The sequence below is a fragment of the Seriola lalandi genome, unplaced genomic scaffold, assembly GCF_002814215.2.
Source record: "Seriola lalandi dorsalis isolate HSWRI2012SDOR001 ecotype SW California unplaced genomic scaffold, Sedor1 jcf7180002054568, whole genome shotgun sequence".
Lineage (NCBI taxonomy): Eukaryota > Metazoa > Chordata > Actinopteri > Carangiformes > Carangidae > Seriola > Seriola lalandi.
The window spans coordinates 1,206,971-1,226,970 of record NW_019525121.1 but is presented as its reverse complement, the minus strand read 5'-3'; the positions used below and the strand labels follow the sequence as shown (position 1 = coordinate 1,226,970).

General features: G+C 38.1%; 1 protein-coding gene across 4 annotated transcripts in view; it reads right to left on the bottom strand.

Moving 5' to 3' along the window:
• map2 (microtubule-associated protein 2) overlaps positions 1 to 20,000 on the bottom strand; it is a 95,826-nt gene that overhangs the window by 69,749 nt on the left and 6,077 nt on the right. The window lies entirely within an intron of this gene.

Sequence of the window (20,000 nt, the reverse complement as noted above, 5' to 3'; positions counted from 1 at the left end):
AAGTCATTGCACAAAGCTTGTGACCACAGACACAACAAACATACAGTCCATTATTGCAGCCATTACAAACAAGTGGGGGTGCATATAGGAACTCAGAGTCCAGGAACTACCTGAACTTATTCACCTCCTTCATAATTAAAAAAAAAAAAAAAAAAACTCTTCATGAGGTATTTGTGGATTCTGGCAACAGGCCATCACAAATGATGTGTTTCTACCATGGCCTCAGACATGAGATTTTTGTGATGGTTCTTAAAGTTCAAGGTTCAATGTACAATAAATACAGAAGGATGTCAAAAGGTGGAGATGCCATCCTCATACCTAAACTATATCCTCTCCAGACTACTGCTGTGCCGTGATATTCCATTCATGAGTTCAACAAAACAGGAAAGGGGCGGCATAATTCAAGTCTAAAGCCCCTGACTGTGCTAGATATAGAACAAGATCAGTGTTCATATTCTTGGTGCTGAGCACATGAACTGAACGGCTGAGCAGCTTTCAGAATAAAGCCTGGGATGTTGTGCTTCTGCACCTCCACGAAGAAAGCCTCAGCTTTTGCACAAAGCACATCTAGGAGTATTCCTAAATGAAATACCAATTATCTCAGAGAGGATAAAAAGCTGGTCTACTCCTCCAGGAGAGAATGCAGAATCTGTATTTCTTCTCCAAAAGCCTCAACAATCTGTTGCAGTCTCACTCTGGTATCAATTTCCCTTGACGAGCTGAAGGTGTGATTCTACAATAGCTGAACCTCACAACCTCGGTTCATGGCTGCCTGCTGCACAGTGCTGACAATATAAGATGCAAAAGGTATGCAGGTAAGATCCCTTTCACATTTATTTTACCAAAAAAAGAAAACTCCACACTGTTGCATCAAAAGCCACTCTTAAAGAAATTCAAATCAGTGTTTTCTTTACAGATTACAACAGTGGCAGATTAAATTCATCTTTGCATCGGCATTTCACTAATAGTTTGATCAACGAAATCCAAGAATGCTGGGTGGCTTTCACCTTTCTCTGAATATCAAGGTTTCAGTGAACAGATTTTTGTGAGGTTTTATTAACCACTCTTGGCCCAAACTACAGTGCCATTATTTCTACCAATGACTACGTCTTTATTGTGTCTAGTGCACCCTGTCACATATTTGACAAGCCCACATACTCAAACAACCCTCGAAACACAGGCACACACAACATACACACATGAACACACAGACAAATACATTTGTCTTATATTCCAAAAGCAAATTGAATGCTCTGATATTATACTTTTGCAGTATGCATGACTATAGTCATCTTTCATTCATTTCAATCAGACCATTCATGAGTGCAGAACGCTTTTCGTTGCTGAAGGCTTTAGGAAAAAAAAAACACTGGGTGACTCAACTTTTATAACAGCGATTAAATTCCAGGTAGAATTCTTTGCATTGTCCAACATGTAGGTAATTGCACTGTTCAACTAGAAAGCATCAGGACTGAGGAGAAAATTACTGCTGCAATTGGGCTGAATGGAATGCAAAAAAAATGTAAAAAACATTATATTGTAATTATTTCACATCATATCTTATTTTGATTATGATATGAGTCACCATTTTAGTTGGGAATGCTAATTTTTGCATTTCATTTTCACTGAAAAGAATATAAAAATGTTGATGTTGTGATTTTTGCTGGGGTCTGCATCAAACAAAGCATGTTCCCTTACGTTATATTATTTGTAGTTTGTGGTATCTCTGTAGCACAATGCTTCATTTATCAAGGTATGTTGTGACACATTTTACCTTTGTCAAACAATTGCACCTCTTTTGATTTGGATATTGCACTTGGCCATATTGCAATTTTGATAATATTTTTGATTAATAGTTCAGCCCTATGCTGCTGTGATAATTTTCCAGAGTTATAATATCCTGCCTTAAAAGGACTATTAACTGTAGTGCAGTGTTTCATAAGTCTTCAAACTGCCCTTGCACTCTCACTGGTACCTGTAGCTATAACACACTGCTATTTTTAGTCTGCACACAACATGTTGTCTACTAGTCCAATTAGGCTGAACCGGGTAGCCCTGAATAGAAACAACAATGGGATTAGAAGAAATGTCACATATAAGACAAGTAGGGGGATGCATATAACAAAACCAAGAAGACACTTTGGGTCATAATCATAAACATAAAGCACAAAGCCATTGAATCGCTGGAGTAAACATCTGTAATGCCTAAAATAGAAAAATGCGACTGGTCAGAAACAGTTCTGATTGGCAACTGAAAAATATGTCTAAAATATGTTCCCTATACACAGTCTTCATCTGAACAGTTCTCCTGGGAATATTTGTTCTCCAAAACAAGATTTTTTTTGTTTTGTTTATTTTTTTGTATTTTTTTGTAAATGTTAAATTGCCATTAGCCCAAGGGAGACATGGTATGGCATCTAATTACTTACTAATTTACCTGTATTTGTAATGCGAACTTCTCAATGCAGTCAACGTGTAAGTTAGCCTGCCAATCGAACAGCCAGCCAGTCATTCATTCAGTGCCTGTGCTTGTTTCATAGTTTCATCAGACTAATGTCACTCTGCATCTGATCAAAATGAAAGCTCAGCAGACAGCTATTCAGGAACAGAACGGTTCCTGGGGCTTTGCACCATTGTCTGTCTGAATTTCCATCATCATTTAAAAAGGTCTTGAAATCAGTCACTCGTAGAGAGACTTGAATTGCTTAATTTTTTACCCTCAATGGGAAGGGGCTCCAACAAGAAAAATTTCTAATTAATAGAATTGCTAGGAATTTTCTTATTTCCAAATGCTTCATTTTGACAAATCACTAGTATAAATGCTTTGTAAGATTATTGATAATATGAACATTCAGAACACCTTACAGTAAACGTCCATAAAACTAACAGATGTGTGGAAATACCTTTGGTCGTCTACATTGTCCTTTACGGTTCCCTCTTGTTGAATGGGAAGTTAAAACCTCACTAGAGACCTCAGCGGGCTGTCCTGCTCAGCTTCCTCCCTGCCCTGCTGTTATTCGCATGAACTATTCTTAATCTGATCAAATAGTGTTTGACAAAGAAGCTGGATTTCACACATGACACACCTCATGATTAACCCCTAAACCTGGTCAAGGTGTCAGAAAAATTACCATTGCTAGATGAAAAGTTTAAGTTTGTCAGCAGGGAGTGCCAAACGGCTGAATAGATATAAGCTGGTGACACTGGATCTGCAGTCATGCTGTGATGACACCAGCTCTGAGTTAACTAAAGCTTGGTCTAGGTGCAGCGGAAAGAAAAATTATGTGACCCCATTGGAGTGACCTGGTTTTCTACATTAATTGGTCATAAAATGTGATCTAATCCTCATTTAAGTGACAAGTATAGACAAAGACGATGAGCCTAAGCTAATATCACACAAATAATTATAATATTTTGTGTCTTTATTTAACACACCCATGAAACATTCATTGTGCTGATGAAAAAAGTAAGTGAAGCCCTGGATTTAATAACTGGTTGAACGTCCTTTGGCATTAATAACCTCAAATAAATGATTCCATTAGCTGCTGATCAGACCTGCACAATGTTCAGGAATTTTGAACCATTCTTCCTACAGAGCTGCTTCAGCTCAGCCATATTCTTAGGATCATTCCACAGCATCAGTTGAGGTCTGGGCTCTGACTGGGCCACTCCACTCTTGCTACATGACCCAGCTTCTACTGAGCTTCAGCAGGTGGACAGCCAACCTGACATTATCCTGTTACATTCCTTGACAAACTTCCAGCCCCAAATCATGCAGCTCCCTCCACCATACTTCACCTTTAAGATGATATTTTCATGTTGGTATACAGTTCCCTTTTTACACCAAACAAGTGTTGTGCTTTTCCCAAACAATTTAACCTTGGTTTCATCAGTCCACAAAATATTTTCCTAATAGCGTTGTGGAGTGTCAAGGTGCTCTTTGGTAAATGTGCAGTGATGATCATGTATAAATTGTTCAAATGACTTCTGGTCTCTGTTAATCAGACTATGCTTAAAGTTTTACATGCAGTGTAACAATTCAGCATCAGCATTTTTATTTTGCAGTATTTTGTGAGTGCAAGTTGGGTGAAATTCAACCCAATTTGAGCTTCAAAATAAAAAATGAATGCATAACAATCTCATCCGTTGTTTTGAAGTTGTCATCCAATTACCTTGGAATGTAACACTCCAGAGACTGCATGGCTTGCTATGTCATAATGTGGGCCACTATTACAGTAGTCTCCTTGTTAGATGTGTTGTTTGCTTGCTTTTTCTGCTGCGAGAGGCCCAAATTAATTTAGAAGTTGTGAGGCATTTCTAAGGCTGTGTTGGGATTATTTTTGACTCAATGTATAAATTCAAATCGGGATGCAGTCTCACATTATTCAGATAAAGTGAGATTAAGTCAGCATTATCTGTGAATACACATGTAATCCCAACAGTACAGGCTCTGATCACTGTGGATTTTGTGGGTAAGAAGAAACATGAAAATACCTTTAATTCAATGCAGAGCAGGTCTGTTGCTGTACATAATTTAGATATTCCACTGATCCTGCCCTTTTAGAGATCTCTCATCTGTGAAATAACTAAACTTCACCATCACCTTCATCACCACACAGTCTGTGACAAAGGAAATTAGGACTAAAATCAGCCAGTGAAACAGTAACTTCCAAACATCAAGTTTGATTTTGTGTTATTAGTGAGTTGATAATAGGTATTTTTTAACCTGGAAGAAACAGCGGACTATTATGACTCTTAAAATCATCTCATTGTGTGATGAGATTAGATTTAAGCAACTTAAACAAAAAAGAGAAAGGAGACAGACAGATATGAAAACTTGATCCAGTTTATGTTGTCTGCAAAATTCCTGAAATTAGATTCAGAAATCAGAGGACATCAACATCTAGAAAAATAATAAATGGATATATTTCCAAGGGCAGCAGCATATTTTTGTTGTATGTAAATTATGCCCAGTTTTAGACACTTTTTCCTAGCAAAGTTTCTCCAGGGGAACTCTCACGTAAAAGCACAAAGAGTAGTCCTGTCCCTATCTGTGCTTTAGTAAAACAGAGACAGAACAGACTCTGCCCTCCTAGAAAGAGTGCAACTGTGCCTTATGCCAACAGGGTATACACACCAGGAGGCAACACGACAAGGAAAACAGGCAAGTAATTGGGGGGAGGAACAGGTCAGGAGAAATAGAGAAATGGAAAAAAAATCAATCGGGAAGTATTTCAACAGTTGATTAAATATTTGATATATTTGGTATTAATTTGGTAAATAAGCCTTAAATGAATTGATAATGAAAAAAAAAAAAAATGTTGTCTTCTATTCAAAATTTGCCTACAAGCCTTAAAAAAAGTGGCCGCCTCCTGTATCCTTTGCAGGTTTACTTTACAAAGTAAACTGCTCTTCAGGTTTGTGTATGTAGACTGAAGTATGGCAGCCAGTGTCATTCACACTCATAGCAATAGACAGATGTAAGCCAGTGGTAAAGTGAGCTAAATGAGGTGTCCTGTTTTTCCTCTGTCCTACTGTTCTTCAAGAAGACAGGGAACTACAAATACAAGTGTAAAAAAATATCTCCAGAGGACCAGTTTTAGATCAGGACACAGATAAAGGAAGAGAAAGTGTTTAAAAGGCAACTCTCAAAAGACAGACATCCAGAACAATCACTGAATTCAATCTTCATCTCAATGTAAACTGGTAACAAGGTTCAGTTACAAGCACCTCATCAGGTGTTGAATCAAATTCCAAATATCACTACTTATCCCTGTGATGTGCATTTCTACCACCATCATTAAACTAATTGCCTACAACCCTTCCTTTAATGGAGTATCATTATGACCATAATAATGATAAAAATTATGGGGTTGTTTCTTTGCTTTAAAGTGAATTTTTTTCCTGTGCAATCAATTTGATTCTTGTCTGTTTTCATGCATGGGTATTCCTAGAATCGCAGCCATATTTATGCCTTATTGTTTGTACTTTTGCAGTGTGCGCATGTGTGTTTCTATGGGACTGCTGGGATGTTGGAAAAAGTGAGGCAGAGGCAGCCAGCTGGCTGCGTCCTCCCAGGCCACTGTGGTCTTTTCTGAACCAACATCAGTCGCTCTTCTGCTGGGTGGGGTTGGAAGATGGCGTCTGCTTTCTTCCACTGGAGCACACACATGGCCCCCATTAAAAATGACTGCTAACCATCAGGGTGATGATGTTGCTTAAACAAAAAGGGCATTTGTTAATTTGTTTCAGTTAAATGGTGCAGTTGATGTTAATTCCAATTTAATAGCTCGGAAAATAGAACTAAATCTGTAACCGTCAGTGTGGTCCATGTTGAAGTTCACAATTATTGGTGCTACTAGATTATTACTGCCATTTCTCTTTCTATAAAAAGTTGAGTTTGTGTTTTCAATCCCTTCTCTTTTAGTTAAATGATTAATCAATACAGTCAAACTAATTGGTATTCATTGATTATTCACTAGTTAACTTAAATTACAGTAGCTCATCATATAAATAATATATACAATACACAGGTGCAGAAATAGGTAGTTGAGGTAAAGATCTAGATCTTGTCTTTTATGACAAGAAATGATGGGACATGCTGCAAAGGAGGTTGCCTCTATTGTTGTTCACGCATAAGACATAAGGAGGTACTTTTACTACCTAAAAATTAAAATTATCTTATCAGTAATCCAGAAAAGTATACAAAAACATTAAAGTTCATACAAGCATAATGATTAAATGAAGTAACTATTAGTTTGCAGTGTCTTTCATTTTTAAAAATGATATATATAAAAAATATTTGTGGCAACGCAGTAAACAGTAATGAAAGTTCTAATATCTAGGTCTCATTATCCAGGCAATTGTTCAGTATTACATCAAACCCCAATGAGCCAGTATTGTCTCCAGTTAACCTCCCTGTGACAGTAAAACCCTAAATTTAGCATCTGCTGCCCTAGTTCAACATTTTTTCTTCTAGTGCAAATCCATTTTTAATTAATAACTGCCATTTCTGAATGGTGTGGTGACAAGCACTCGTGTAGCTTTTTACATCGAACTACAGCACTGAAATAAGAAATAATCCAGAGTAAAGAGCAAAAAGAATGATGTAAAGAATGGTAAAAGATATACAGTCAAAAGGCCATCAGCAGTTTAAATTAGCTTTATGAGAGGAAAATACAAACCCTCATTCAAAAGAACACTGGTCCTTCCCTGGCCTTTGCTGCACAGTATTGAAACACTGAATATGTATGTTTCAGGATGATAAAATATCGTGCTGAAGCACTGTGGCTCTTTTAGCCAAGTCTTTCCTCCACAGACGACCAAAATAACCCCAAAATTTTCTTTGCAAATGAAAACAGAGAAAAAGAAATTGAGTGGAAGACGAGAAAGGAGAGAAAGAGACAGAAGCTCGGAACACAACCTTTTTTTACTCCAAATTATGGGAGTGAATTTCCTCTCCCTGTCCTTTTCCTGTTCAATGCATTTCATTTCTTTGCTGCGCTTTAAAAAAATGTTAACGTAATAACAAAGGATTCAAACACATTAAAGAATAAATGACCTAGCTGGAATTAGATTTTTTTCTCTTTTTCCTCTATTAGCCCCTGTCACCTCTGTTCCTCTACCTCATTTTGCCTGTTTGTATTACTCTGTGCTTCTCAGCAGTCCCAGCGAGAAAGAAGCCACCATATGTGTCATCAAATAAAATGTCTGCCCCATCGTCGTCAGACGTTGTGCAGCTTCAGATGGTGGTGCTCTTTACAACAGAGCAAGTGTTTTCACATATTCTTTATTGGTTTACGTGGGCTGCAATGTAAACACCACCACTCAATTATCATTACCAGCAAGCTGATGAACACTCCCTAGTCTGTGATCTTGCACACAAACACACCACCACACAAAAACCTATGGTGCATGCACACACACATGCACAAAGACTCACTAGCAGACACATATGGGCAGCTTATGGTTGTGATCCCTCACTGTTGTTTGAGCGTAGGAGGATGCAGCTTTCACTGCCAGTGTATACTCCGATTTAAATAGGTAGCAAAAAAAGAATCTCGAGATCAGTCTTTATATTATGTTTTTTCAAGATGAGCCACGCGAGTTTTAATCAGTGCTGATTCTAATGGTCCGTTCAACATTGAAAGACAAGACAGTTTATTCTGGATGTTCACTGAAAACCCTGCTGTTGTGCTTTAGTGCAGCAAGCACCAGCATTTTCAAAGACACAAGTGTGGAGTGTGCATAATAACTCAACACTATCGGACTTTAAAGGAAGTAACCCCCACAGTGATTCAGCAGGATGATTTTTTTTTAATAGACAGAGTTGGAAATAATTTACATTTTGGAAACAGGGTCCATGAGAATTACTACAACGGATTCATAGTTCTAAAATAAGTTTGGGCAGTTTTGGTGATATTACACTTAAACATGGCAATTAAGTTTGTAAATCAATGAGGAAGTATCTCAAATCTATATGCTGTGTCCAGCAGGAATTTTTGTTTTAGAACTGAGCTTATAATCGATTTATTTTATTTCAATTAATCATTTATCGTGTACACATTTTCCCAAGTAACAGCTTTAAATGTATTGCTGTCACAATAAGTCCAGGTGCGATACTCCTCAATGTGGCCACTATATTAATATATTAATAACTTAATTGGGTGATTCCAGTAAATAATCCATTTGACATGAACTCATTATATAGTAAGTATTTGAACTTGAAACTGACAAAACAAATAACTAAATTGAGTAAATTAATATAACTTCTAATGAGATGTGTAAAGTGAGTAGTGCAAAGGATGAAATAAACTCAGACTGAAAAATCGCTTTCACTCCCCAACTAAAGAACACAAGTATCTCACTTTTGTAGAATTAAGAGACTAACCTGATTTGTTAGTACAATTTCAAGTTTTTTCTTTCAATGATGATCATTTAGGTTTCTGAGGCCAAACAACTTGTAATTGTTATTCATATCAAATAATATAATCTGACAAATGTGAGAACAGCCTGTTATGACATATGTTTAGTCAATTTTATGCATCTTAACTGCAAAGCAATCAGAAACAAGGTGAGATTATGAGGAATCCTTTATCAAGTGATGTGGTAGGGCCTGGCAATGCAGTTTCTTTTAATCTGCCAACATGTGCACTGTAGCATGTTGGCATGCATATTAAATGGATGTTAACATACAGTCAGTGCTAGGCAAATAAAAACAAAACAAAAGTTGTGCATTAAATGTCATATTCTATGGACCTCTTTGGCAGTGTGCAGTTTGTTTCCGTGTGTGTATGTGTTTGTATGTATAAGTATCACAGAGAAAACTAACAGGGGAGCAGTGAAACTGTGAGCAACAGCAGGCAACACAACTACTGTTGAATTAATAAACAACTGTGGGCAGGAAGCCTTGCTCAACTGTGTGGGCCACATTAATGTTAACCTGGGGGTGACAACAAAAATGTACTGATACCATACAGTATGTCTTTTATAATATTTTGAATGTGCCATAACTATGATGATTTAGTAATTCAAATTGATTTTATTTTATTAATCTATTTATACTGTTACTTTTAATTACTAAATTGAATTTATGTTAGGAGGGACTAGTTTATGGGTATAAAGAATAAACAAAACAGACTGCTGGAAGCTGGAAACTAGGAGCTACACTAGTGGGCTAACTGCATTATTCCTCAAGTTGCAACTTATATCGCATTTTATTATCATCAACTTCTACCAATGGGCTTGTTGCAACAGAGTAGCATTCCTCCATCTCAGCTGTTGCATTGTTTTGCCATGCAGTTATATAAAGAAGCATGTAAACGATCAATATTTTCCTCAATGAGAGGTCGATCCCATCAACTCCCAGAAATTGGTTGAACATTTCACATGTCAGAGTTTAGTCAGATTGAACTCAAACAGATTGCGTGAGGTGAACAAGGCAGGATCGATTTCTAAAAGCAAGTAAATCTTGCACCCTTCTTCATGGGCCATTTTCATGGTAGACATTTTGTGTAAATAATAAAATGAATAATGGCTGAATTTATCCAATTACACACTTCAGTTTCAGGGTCCTGGCACTGGGCATGCTGGCTCACTGTCACACTATCATGGCTTACTGGGACACTTGGAATAGAAACATTGTTAATGTTATTGGTAACACCTGTACCTTCCCTGCTATGAAATGTAAAAGTTTCTGATGTGAAAATGGCCTAAGGCTCCGTGCTAATTGGATTGATAATGAGCACGCTGATTAGTGATTGCCTTCTGTGTGAAAGACAAGAGTGGTACTTAATTGACTAGATTATGTGAATAGCAATTGAGCTGCCTGTTAAATACTCCCACCAAAATTTAACAAAAATTACAAAAGTTACAATACATTATGCTGGATTCAAACAGTGAATCCCAGAATTGTTGACCATGAACCAGTATTCATGGTTATTCATGGTATAAAAAATAAAATTAAAAAAAAACCTCACTTAATTTCACCAAACTATGGCCAGATACAAAGATTCCAAGGTGTTGCTGTTGTGCTTTGACATTTGGGATGAAAGGAACAATACACCCAGTTATGTTGACCAATGAATCATCCTCCTCGATGTTACATGAACAATCTTGCCAAAGCAGCTCGTTGCACATTTGTAAAGGAATACATGCACTGTCTCTCTCCGTCTGTAAGAATTAGATAAAAACACACATCATATCTATCATATTCAAATCATAAAAACATATTTACAGGGGTTTAATGTGTGTCTGTGTGTGTTTGTTTATATGTTTATATGTTTGTGTTGTTGCTGGTTGGCTCGGGGGAGTGGGGAGGGTTGCTGTGGGTGGTAATGAGCAGCCGCTCAGTTTCCACAGCAACCCCTTTACTCAGTCAGTCTCCATGGCAACTGATAACAGCATTAGCTGATTCAGCCTAAGTGAAGGTTCATATCAGACGTAGGGAACTGGATTTTTTTTCCCCAAAAAATGGCAGCTGATGATAAATGAAAATGGGGATGTGGGGACTCCTGGGATACGTTAGCAAAGAATCCAGCTCTTCTAAAGCTACTGAACCAAATTTGTGGTGATGAAGTGTAAAAGTGACTATATATATATATCCATATGTATACGTATGTATGAGGTAGGCTATATTAGCTATTGTGGTGAACTCAAACACAGATTATCAAACTGTAATCTTACAATTTACAGACAGTTCATTTAATCTAAGCACTCCAAAATTGTACTCAACTGTACTGTTACAGACTCGAACAAACAAACGTGTTCAGCTTTTCTTATGTTCAGAAAGCACAGCAAATTTTCATGTCAAGGTATTTGTATGAATTTGAACACTTGACTATTTTTTGCTGTCTGTTTTTATTCACCACAAACAGCCTATGCATGTACTGTACAGACATTGCATAGCTAGCAATGTAAGCACTGTGTTCGTGCGGTGTGTGTGATTGTGCAACAACATGACAGTCTTCATTTCCAAGTTACACTGGATATAAAAAGTCTACACCCCTATATGAAATTAGAAGTCTTTGAAATTTAAAGACAGAAATGACAATAAATTAAATGTCAGACTTTTTACATCTGTTACACGACCTTCCAACAAATACAAATACAAAGAAAGTAAGATTTTGTTTTCAGGAAAAAAAAACAAAATACAACATCCTGATTTCAGGAGTTCATAATGTGGCTCTAGATGTGTTCAAAGCTGACCAATCACACAATCATGCCCCTAGGTAAACAACATACCTGCCTTCAATGAAAGTGATTCTGACCAAACCCAGATTAAAGCCAGCTGTTGCTGTTATATGTTTGTTGTTTCATCCTATTGGAAGAGCCATGGTCAACAAAGAGTTGCCAAAGAAACTGTGAGATCTAATTGTTGAAAAGCACTAATCAGGAGAGGGATCTAAAAGGCAATGTTCAGGCATTGTATGTACCAATGAGCACTGTCAAAACCATCATCAATAAATGGATAAAATGCGGCACCACAGACACATTGCAAAGACCTGGATCCCTCCAACGTTGATGACAGGATGGGGCCAAAACTTATCAGGGAGGCTACAGCGACACTGAAGGAGCTAAAGGTATTCTGCACATGGATCCCCTCGCAATTTAAAGGAACCTATGAACTTTGAACTTTTTTGCTGCTGTAATAAAGTTTTTTTCTCCCCTACTAATTAAATCATTTCTTTGGATTTGTGCTTGTTGGAAGGTAAGATTAAAGATGGGAAAGTCTGACCTTTATATTACAAAAACCTGCAATTTCGTAAGGGCGTGTGGACTTTTTTTATATCCACCGCCTATAAACTCAATTTCGCAGACACTGGTGAAAGTAACAAGGAGAGTTAACACTGGAAGCCTTGGGGCACATTAGAATAAATTCTATGAAACTGCAAGTAATCAATAAGCAGCTATCAAAGACTCCAACCAGTGGTGCAGCACTTTTACCTAAACCATGAAATATAACCCAATTAGCACAAACGCAACACACATCAAATCAATACAATAACTTAACCTTGGTTTAAATTTTCCTTTACCCTCACCACATTCATCATCACAATTTAAATAAGGAGGGGAGGGGCGGGCAGAGGGGGCTGTGGTTGGGGTTGAGGCTAAAGGAGAAATGATCAAATGTGAGGTAGCGTAGCAACTGAGTAGACGCTCACAGACCAATGACAAATAGGTAAACTATAGACCATCTTGTAATCGGAATGTCAACATGTTGACATTCCGACTCATGAGTACTTATTAAATTATACTTAATTATTAAATTATTATTACAAGTAGATACAAGATAATGTCTAACTCCCACTACTCCCCTATTAAAAGACAGAGTGGGAATACTTTGCAGGGATCAAATAATTACTACAGTTTACCAATTTGGCACCATGTATCCATTTTGTTTTTCCAGTGGATCCATGACAATCAGCTTAACTTTGCCTTACTGTGCTTTAATAAAACTGACTCAATACATGTTTGAGAGCTCACAGGTTTTCTAATTTAATTCTTTCTGTGTAAATGCAAAACCTCCAACAGTGAGCAATAATTATTAAATGATATCTCCACATCACAATTGGATTACTAGCGCCAGGTTGCCATGGAAGCAAAAGGGGCGCTTGATGCAACAGCTGAGCAAACTTGGCATATACGAAATATACACAGAGCAGGAAAACAAAAGGGAGAGAAGGGAGAGAGGAGAAGGGTGATCATGCAGATCCAGTCTTTCATTTTCAAGTCAGTCCCCTGGAAGCAGTGATGACAATACATATAAGGAAAGCAATGGCAGGTTGCAAACACTTCCTTCTCTAGGATTCCTTCATCCATTCCCTCATCCTTCCAGCCACTGCTGCTGAAAACAAGAGAGGCACATAAACCCATGTGCCGCGGTAGAATACTGCAACAAGCAAATCAAATAGAAGGCGTGCCTGCTCACAAGAGGCACATGGACTGAAGCCAGTGAAAAAGCAGCAAGCTTTACTCTGTGTTTGTGTGTGTGTGTGTGCGTGTGTGTGTGTGTGTGTGTGTGTGTGTGTGTGTGTGTGTGTGTGGCCAGTGGGTGGTTTGACTTAATGGCTTCCAGTGAGCAAACGCAACATGGCTCTATGTATGATTTTAGCAGCTATTGTGAGCCTGATGTGTTGGCCTGACTACTACTATTAATCGGGAACAGTCGGACAAAGTTGGGGTTAGACAGAGTAAGTCTGGCATCGTCAGACTGAAAGTAAGCTTGTGGGGTTTAGTCTGGACAGTTAGGGGTGTATCTGGGCTAGATGGAGCTAAATGAGGTAAATGTGGACTACAAGGGGGTGGATATCAATTATCCATCCAACTGAAGCTATTTTTTAAATAATTAAACAAATTCTGAGAAAACTGTATGAAGTATTCTGCCAAGGGCTGTAATTACTTCAATTTTTTTTTCTAAAATTAAAAATAATATCCTGTATCCCGTTTCATTAATCTGCCTTATTCTGTTGGGCAATTTCTAGACAGCGCAACAACTGAAACTGTGCCAGAACAAATGCTATTACCTACGTTTTTTAGTCTTCAAGGCCGAATATGAAATGAAATGACGTTTTAAAAAGGTGGTTTAGGGTCAGCATTACTCTGGTTGATTCGAGTCATGTCTCTGGCAGGTAGTTTGGTTAAGCACACATCTTCCACATTTGTTTTGCTTCCCACTGGTAGTGTGTCTTTCCCCCCACTGAGAAACAATCTTGTGTAGATTTCCAATCCCTATAGTCTGAAAAATTTGACCAAATAAAAAGGAAAAGACTTTGTAGATTTAATGTCACGCAATCACCTCCACTTTTATTTTTCCATAAAATTCCCTCCAAGACATATCCTTCCTGCAATAGGCCATTGTGCGTGTGCGTGTGTATGTGTGTGGTCTGCCAGTAAAGTAATCCCATCCTCTTTTTCTCTGGTGTAATCCTGTAATTTCCTGCAGTAGGAAGGTTCCCACTCACACTTAATCATATATAAACTAGCCCTTAATCCTGGTAATCTAATAACCACTGTATTGTTTGTGCTGCTCTGTGTGCAAGTTGTTTTGTACGCTCTTCCTTAAAGTCTCTGTGGTTTACATTGTATGTTATTATGTTAAGGCTCATGATGGAAAGTTGAAAGTCCGTAGAGGCAGATGCGGACAATGGATAGCTAGGTTCTACATATTTTAGCTTAAAAAATGTCATGAGTAAGTCCTTTTACCATTTTTTTGTGGAATTCCTCTTGAATGGCCTTGTTTAACTGTCATCCAATTTGATATTTACTGTATATAGTTAGCCTTTCTGTAGTCTCAAAGGGGAATGAAGTTATAGGCAAAGGGAGATGTAGGGAGATATAGAAGTTGTATCCAATTATTAGTAAGAGTTGTAGCTGTCTAAGGTTAGAATTTATTAAATGTGAGAAAAATCTAATTTCAACACATATAGTGACTACCACCCACATTAATTTAACACCTCATAACCTTTACTTAAAGATACATTTGAAATCGTTACACTGCATATCTAAATATAAAATACAAACAATTGTATCATGTGCTTCATTATCACAAAAACATGAGAAACAGTAAGATGCCAGTAAAAGATAAGCTCCAGCTGCCTTTCATTTCATCTGTTTTATCATGCAGGACAGTGGGACAATGCCAAAAGCTTCATTAGTGCACTCCTCGTTTTTGGCACACCAGCGCACCAGCAACCTCCTCTCACAGTTTTCATGTTCTTTTGTTGGCTGAGTGGCACTTAGTGGGTAAAACCACAAGCTATAGGACGCAGTATTCACATTGTCTGTGATCTTTTCCATGTGTTTTTGGAGGTGGTAATGCTGCTGCTGCTTTTCTTACAGAACAGTGGGATTTATATTTACAGCAGCACCTCCATTTCCATTTATCATTATTTTCCTTTCATTTATTGCCACATTAGTATTATTGTGAAGGAGGATGCTTTCCAGTTCATAATATGATATTTTTGAGGTGATGATTTATACTTACCAACTATTTCAACCCCCTACTTCTGTTTTTTTTTAAGTTTGAAAAATGGTTTCAACACAAGGACCAATAACTGGTTCCCCTTCCAAGCAATCCTCTTAACATGCATACATGACCTGAACAGGTACTTCAGCATAAGTACAGCAGATGAAGTACAGGTGAAAATAGGGTTTGGACAGAACAGATGGTCCAAGATTAAAGCCTGAGAGAAGGGAGCTGCTTCCCCACCCCCTGAAGAGTCAACCCACAGGTTGTTTTAGAGAAGGAAGTGCACGCACGCGCACACACATACACACACACACACACACACACACACACACACACACACACACACACACACACACACACAATAATGGATCTGTGATAATCCTTGATAGTGCAGCTGTGACAGTAGATGTCTCATGAGTAAAGCTCTTTAGTGTTTGGGGTTATGTGAATCCTGCTCTAAGTAGGAAGCTGGTGACAAAGTTATGGAATAAGATTGGCCTGTCAAGAACAGAAAAGTATGCCACAAACAAAGCACCCAATGACACAAAGCATTCAAAAGGGTTCGGGAGCTAGCAGGCACATCATCTAGACTAATCAGCTACCGAGGGATGTTTGGTGTATTTGTACTTTCTGCATGTATGTGAGAGTGTGTTAATGTGTGTGCCTGCTCTGCTCTGTGAGTGGGTATGCATGCGTGTAGGCATGGGTGTTTATTACATAACTGAATGAGGGACGGATTGCTTCCCCAAAGACGACCGCTGAAAAGATGAAATGCAACACTTCAAAAACAATGAGGGAATAATTCATGCTTTTTTCTCATGTCTAACTTGTAAGCTTTTACGCCCAGAATTCCCAGAGATCTCCAACAAGTTCAAAACCATAGATCACACACTTGACAAAACGTCTGGTGACACTTCCAGCAATATGGTGTGAAACAAGGAAAGCCAGCGTGCCAGGAGATGAGGAACAAAAATCAAACATTAGCTGCCTCCAAATGGTGAATCAGCATTTAGTCTATTTTATAGATTGTGCATCCTGACTGCATCTCAATTTGTAATAAATGGACTTAGGTTGGTAAGTTGCAATTAAATCCATTACAAGTGGAACCACACATGTAAATGTTTTTCCTTCCTTGACAACTACACACATCACTTTCTCATGTAACGTTTACTGTTATATTTGACAGTATAATTCTCATCCTGCTTGTTTGCGTTACATGAAGCCTGACATTTCTTGTTAATCTGGAACCACTGACATTTCATTAACATTGTTGTTTTTCATGTGATTAAATGCATCTCTGACTTTCCCTGATGTGAATAAATGGGCTTTTAACATATCTCAGGTGGATTTACACCTCAAATTGATGGGGGTTTTGCATTTTTCTGAACACAGCGCCATTATCCAAGAAGCATGTTAATGTAGGTGGAAATAAGGTCATAATGTGTTATTCACTTGAGTGCTCTCTGTCTGTTTTCTCATTTAGTTGAGTAAGAAAAATGAAGATTTTATTCCTCTGCAGTGCTGTCATTCTGCAGACTCCTGTGTCTGGTCTGTGTCGCAGACCTTAGGGGGCGTCACCATCAACCCCTGTGCACCGTCAAGAAAAGCCATTAAGAGGAGCAGGGTGGAAGACAGAGCAGTAATATTAAAGCATTTCAGTAAAGTGAGGTGAGATGCAATTATCCAGACAGAGGCTGTAACACAAGCGTTTTATATAAGCTTATGCTCAGTATCAGCATTTACAGTACGTTAGGCTGTTAGGAAGGGAGTTGATAAAGAATAACTGTATTCATCATAACGCAATGTTTTGTTAAATTATGGAACTATAAAGGGGAAACACCACATAACAAATGGTGGAGCCTGTAAAACCACATTTGAGCCAGGGCTAAGTACATTTCCATTTAATTCTGCTGGGAGCCACCTGAAACCTCATGAAGAACCTTTGGGAATCTCCAGTCTATATAGCTTTGTCATAGATCATTGCTCCTTGATTGACGGGATCTCTCTGGTGCCAGCTGTACTCTGCTATCAGACTTCAGACTATGAGGACTCTCATCAGTGCATGAAGAATTCTTGATCAAAAAAGTAAAGAGGAAAACACAGAGAAGGCTTTGGAATATTTGAGAAATATGTCTGATATCTGTTTCATTTTAAAACTCTCGTGGACATGGATTTGGTGGACGGTGAGGATTTGATTGCACTGGGTGGGAATCTTTGGGGTGTTTGCTATCTGATAATGAGCCAAGTGTGTCCCAGTCTATGCACTGCTCACTCTGATACATTAACTATAATATTTGTTATAAAATTTATTTTTTATTTATATACTAAATGTATTAATTTACTTACTTTCTTGCTACATGTATTACCAAGATTACAATGCTAGTTACATTATTGCACTATGTGAGAGAGAGAGTTTAATTGCAGCAAAACAATCACTAACCTGAGGTTTTGCCCCCATAACAGTGTTTTTCTAGGCAGATAGCCATTTAGCTGTCTTTCTGTGCCCACACACTCTTCTGTGGAGCCTGTTATAAGGCATTCTGCAAAATGCAGGGAAATACAGAGTGTAACTGAATTGGATGAAACAGGCTGAAAGAAACTAGATTACAGCATTATGTCACAAAATAAAGCCTTGGATGCACTCAACATCACACTTGAGATATCAAAGATTTTTTTTTCCTCATAACACAATCACATATAACTATAAATGATACCCACACATGAGCATACACTCCCACACATAGACTGAGGGCTGAACACTGACACACACACAAAATACACTGAACAATCATAGTTCACACACACAGATGCAAGACACATTTACTTTCCTAGAGGAGAGCAGAGGAGAGACATTAGGTGTACTGTGAGTCAGCCTTATGTTTCAGCCCACACATGTACTTCTATCAGGTATCTCTGTCACATACTGCTGGGTGAAGAGAACATGGTTCTCTAGAAATAGATACATTCTATAGACTTCTGACATCTGTCTGCTCCCAAAATAAATCCCCCATTCAAAATTCTAGCTGCATCTTTTATTTATTCATTTATCTGCTGCTATTGCTTTTCTTTACATAACATGCAGCAGCAATACGTAGACTTCTCAAAGAAGCCATGTCTCCAAATTCACAAAGATCTTTTTGTGCTGTGGAAGAAAGAGTTGAGCCCAAACATACAGCTATTGCAGCTGGCCTGTTGACATCTCTGTCAACCTGCTTCATATATCTGCTGCTGAGTGTTTTTCTGGTTACTTTTTCAAATGAAGTAACCTCAATCAGATACTGTATGTTCTGTATGTTTACTTTCAGTCTACTTTTTACTCAAGAAGCAACATTTTCTCAAGCAAACTATACGGCCCAAACAGGCTTTGCTACATGAAAAGAAACAGAAGGGATAGTGCTGCATCTTCTATACTGTATGTGTAAACGCAGACTAATCCAGTCCCTTTTGATGCCACATTTTAAGCCAGAGCTTCAACTTGAGTATGCAGGGTGTTGTCAAAAGCACAAAATTCTTGCACGCCTGAATAATACACTCAGTTGCCAGTTTATTACAGGAAGCTAAAATTAATGCAGTCTAATAAGACAGTCTGGCAATAAATCCTTCCTGTCAGGAAGAAAGATAGAGTCTGAGTGTTGGGACAGATTCTTGTGGGATTGACTTGACTGATCTCAGCCTCACCCCACACTAAAGGTCAGCTAGCTCAATCCCAAGTGTCCCTTAGGGCAGAAACATCAAAGTTGAAGAGCAGAAGCCCAACAAGACACTTAAAAAAAATGTACAAATCACTGTGCTGTGTAGCAGGTAGAAATCTGTCAGTGGACATACTGAATATGCATTCACTGCAAATCAGGTGAGGTCAGCCATGCTACTCCTGAACCACAGCCAAAAATGGAAATTACTTAGCTTAGACTTGTCAGTGTCCCTTCCCTGACAGGATTGTCAGGAGCACAACAACTGAAGTCAGCATGCTGCAGTCCATCAGCATTTTAAAGCTGATCCAGGATTAGGACTTACACTTTTTATTTTCTTTGAATATTGGAAGAATCACTGAGATCCAGGGCTGTAAACTAACTTTTTGGCTCACCTGCCAAGGGGACCGGTAGATGAAAAAATCTACCGGCCAAGTAAATTTTTTACCGGCCAAGTAATAAATTGCCTCTTTTTGTTACATATACATCTGTTTCAGTACTTTTCATTGAGATAACAGTATTATATAGCGATATATATATATATTAGGAAAGAGACCAAAATATTATTCAAAATACATTTTTAATATTTTGAATATTCAAAACATTGCGAACATGGGCAGTGCCAGTACCAGTTAACCTCCTGTTCTGATAACAAATGATAATAACAAAATTCAAGGAAAATAAAAAAAAAAAAAAGAACAGAACAAAGTGGATCAGTGCATGATCTTTGGTCTCTTCTGATAAAGACGTCAGAGCAGTCACGGCAGGTTGAGTGAAGAGATGCTCGGACTGAGCCCGAGACACTGATTTGCAAACAGCGTGACATTTTTCTTCCTTCGTGC